Source organism: Haematobia irritans, chromosome 5 (assembly GCF_050003625.1).
Source record: "Haematobia irritans isolate KBUSLIRL chromosome 5, ASM5000362v1, whole genome shotgun sequence".
NCBI classification, from domain to species: Eukaryota; Metazoa; Arthropoda; class Insecta; order Diptera; family Muscidae; genus Haematobia; species Haematobia irritans.
The window spans coordinates 81,771,940-81,776,454 of NC_134401.1; positions in this window are offsets into that span (position 1 = coordinate 81,771,940).

The following is a 4,515-nucleotide window of genomic DNA, read 5'->3' on the forward strand; positions in this document are numbered from 1 at the left end:
TTTTATTTCTATAGTAAATTTTGTCAAAATATTATTCCTATAGAAAATTTTGTCAAATTTTATTTCTATAGAAAATTTTGGCAAAATTTTATTTCTATAGAAAATGTCAAAATTTTAATTCTATAGAGAATGTTTTCAAAATTTTAAATCTCTTGAAAATTTTGTCAAAATGTTTTTCTATAGAAAATTTTGTTAAAATTGTATTTCTATAGAAAATTTTGTCCAAATTTTACTTCTATAGAAAATGTCAAAATTTTATTTCTATAGAAAATTTTGTCAAACTTAATTATATACGTATTTACCCAAGTAATTCGATTGTGGATGACAGTCTTCAGTAGAAGTTTCTACGCAATCCATGGTGGAGGTACATAAGCTTCAGCCTGGCCGAACTTACGGCCGTATATATTTGTATTATTCTCAACTATCTTTGCCTCATCCAATGGTGGTGGGTATTATAATGAAATAATCTCATATATAGTTTAATGCTACCAGATTGCCTCAACAATGCTAATAAGTTTCTGTAACAAAAGAATTAATAAAAAGCAACTATCACAGATCTATAAAAAAAAACGCTCTTTGCTCTATCTATAACTATTGTATAGTAACTGCGGACATAACTATATGGGTGGACAAACGGCCGCCAAGGGCTAACATGATTTACGATTTGACTCTTGACAGATCAACGTATGCCCACCAAGAGCTAGAAAATTGTCTCAGCCGTTTGCGAATCAAGAAATATTGCTTTTACTATATTCCCAGGATGATGAATCTTATCGAGAACTATAAGGAACCCACAAATTGTAATAGAACTAAGCTGTGCAATATTTGCTAGAGATTGATCATCATCATACTTGAATACAAGTAGCCGTGTAATTTGCATAATGTAGAAAATTCCACTTGGTTTACTTTTCAAATTCAATGAATATCAACCGAAGACAAAAAAGAAGACAAAGATCATGTCTTTGGATGAGGGCATCGTAACTCGCGGACTCAGAACACCATCACAGCCATGGTGCTGTTCCTACATCAATGTCATATTTCCATTCCTTATGAAATAAAGAAATATAATGGCAAAAATTGTTAACACTTTCAGATAAATCTAATGGACTTGTTTGGTTCTGCTTCATCTCCTGGAATATTCGTAGCAATTTCTTGTTTTGGTTTTGGTGAAACAAGGATATGTCGAATGGCTGCTTGTTCTTGGCTAAAATGCACCAGCTAGCTGTATTCCCAGGCATAAAAGCGAACATCGATTATGACCATAATGGGGTAGACCATTTACACTCTTCCGATAATATGTCCACGATAAGTGCTCTTTATCTGCATGAGGCCATAAAACATCATCTTGCAACAGCAGGACAAAATGGTTGAATGACAGTGAACATATTTAGGAATGCAACGCATGCTCGGTCATTAATCATTGAATTAATTACAATGGGTATAGACTTGATTTTTTCCACACTTGCGTTTTATGATGATTAGTAAATGTGATCATTAGACTTTAGGCACTAAACGGTTGTTTTAAATCGCTAACGATTAATATGTCAAATGTCTGCTTCGCTTTTTCGCTGAGAGCGGATATTAAATTTTCATAAACTTTGCCATTTAAACCAGATTGCAATACGATGAAATATTTTGAAGAAGATAGAGTACTGTGTAATATTTCAAAACGGAACTACTAGATGAAAACCTTTGAACTCTTAACGTTTTCTGCACAGAAAAAAATCAAACAAAATAAAAATCAATTATTGGCATAATTGAATGATAAAATCAAATACGATTTTTATACCCTAAATCACATAGTGGTCAGGTTATAATAACTTTGATCTGCCCAAAAAATGTGCCTTTCAGAAATATATACCGATTGATTCGGAATCACCTCCTGAGTCGACTTAGCCCTTGGTGTCCTTCCATCTGTCCATGTATTTGTTGTTCGCAGGATTCCGGTTGCAATTATTAACCGATTTGGATGAAATTTGGTACACGAAGTTTTTTTTTGCCACAACGAACTCTATTGAATTTTGGAAAAAAACGGATCAAACTTAGATATAGTCCCCACACTGTTATAGAAATATGTTTTTCATATGTTCCGATATTAACAAAATGTGTTTCGGAAAACTGTTTTATGTGTATGTTTTATGTTTTCAGTTGTTTTGGCTATACACATGGTATGTTAATAAGGTTTCGCCAAAAATTTGATATGCTTTAGTCTAAATACTATTTAATTTGAATATTAAAATGAGTATTAGTAGTAAAGGAATAGACATTCCGAACCAAGAGAATAGATATTTGAAAAAAAAAACAGTATGTGTTTTTGCCTTGAGAGCAGCATTTTATGCGATTTTTTGAGGGTGCAATCTTACTCAAATTTTGCACAATGTAACCTTCTGTGTGTGTAACCAAACACGCATAATATCATATAAATCGGTTCATATTTAGGCATAGCTCCCATATAAATGTATTGTCAGACTTTCCCAAAGCTGGCCGTAATAGCATTATTATAATAACCAATCTTACTTAAATTTGACACAAGGTATCAACTAAACCTGCAAAGAATTTTCCAAATCGGTGCAGATATACCTAATATATCTCCCAAATATATGTATTGCCCGATTTTATCAAATTTGGCCATAATATCCTTATTTACTAACCGATCTTACTCAAAGTCGGCACAATGTAATTTTCTGTGGTATAAAGTAAGCCTGCCAACTAGAGGTGTGCACGTGACACGAAATTGTCGTGACTCACGAAAATTTTCGTGACTCACGCGTGAGTCGTGGCAACGGCGTGAGTGTGCGTGAGCGTGATTAACAAACCAAAATGTCGTGCGTGAGCGTGAGTCACGTAAATATTATTTTCGTGAGTGTGCGTGAGTAAAGATTTACGCTCACGAAAATATTCCCGCTCACCAACATAAAACGCTTAAGAGTTAAATTCATTTACAATTTTAGTGACACCTGGGATGTTAAGAGTGTAATAACGCTCTCGATTTTAATAGTGTTCATGTTTTCAGACACGTCGCTAAGGTAAATTACACAAAAAGTTTTTCGTGAGTCACGACATTTTTCGTGAGTCACGATATTTTTCGTGAGTCACGGTATTTTTCGTGAGTCACGACATTTTCGTGCGTGAGTGTGCGTGAGTACAAATTTTCTTTTCGTGAGTGTGCGTGAGCGTGAGTCCTACCAAACAATATCGTGCGTGAGTGTGCGTGAGTAAGATTTTTCCGTCGTGAGTGTGCGTGAGCGTGAGTAAAATATTACTCACGTGCACACCTCTACTGCCAACTAACTCTGTAGATGCAAAATCAAGTATAGATCCTAATATCGGACATTTCCGTTTAGATTGTGATAAAACTCCCATAAACATGTACTCCTTAGGTTAGGTTAGGTTAGGTTAGGTGGCAGCCCGATGTATCAGGCTCCCTTAGACTATTCAGTCCATTGTGATACCATCACTGAGTGCTGTCCGATTCCATGTTAAGCTGAATGACAAGGGACCTCCTTTTTATAGCCGAGTCCGAACGGCGTTCCACATTGCAGTAAAACCACTTAGAGAAGCTTTAAAACCCTCAGAAATGTAACCAGCATTACTGAGGTGGGATAATCCACCGCTGAAAAACTTTTTGGTGTTCGGTCGAAGCAGGAATCGAACCCACGACCTTGTGTTTGCAAGGCGGGCATGCTAACCATTGCACCACGGTGGCTCCCCTTAACGTTCTTAAATATGGAAATGCTGGTTTTCTCCCACCCCAATATCAATGACACCCAACAAATGCTTATGCTTACTTATTCAGTAGGGGTGGTTTAGGGTACGATGTAGTCGGCCCCGCCCGACATTCTACTTTACTTACTTGTTTTAAGTTAAAATAATTAGTTGAGTGGAAATAGGTCTAGAATATCAGAATTTACTTATAATTCAATTCACAACACATCAGTTACTACAATCAAAGAAAGGATTCAAAGATTTTGACATTCCCTTAAGGATTGTGGTATTGGTTCCAAGCCAAAGATGCGGCTTCTTTATAACAAAGACATTTTGTAGCGACCTATCTGGCCTTTAATCTGGGATCAATAAAATTAAATTTATTATAAGATCCCATTTTTCGAATTTTCATTCTCTTTTCGCGGTGTATTTATAAAGTTATTCACGTGCAAACAAAGTCGGGCGGGGCCGACTATATCATACCATAAACCAACCTTACTGAATTAGTAATCATAAGGATTTTGTAGGGTAACATTGATATAGGTCTAGGAGATAAACCGCAGTTGCATATTTAAGAAAATTAAGGGGTACATGTTTATGGGTGCTTTGTCTCAATCTGACTATAGCTCATAGTCAGTGTTGCCAGGGAAAATGTTCGGTTTACCCTACAAGGACAAAAAAACTTCTCTACTTTCCCATACATTCCCAAACAATTTTCCCTACAATATTTTTCGTTAAATTTGACAAAAAAAATTACAAATCAAAAAAGGTTCTAAGTACTTTATTATCTTAAAACATGAAAATGCAATG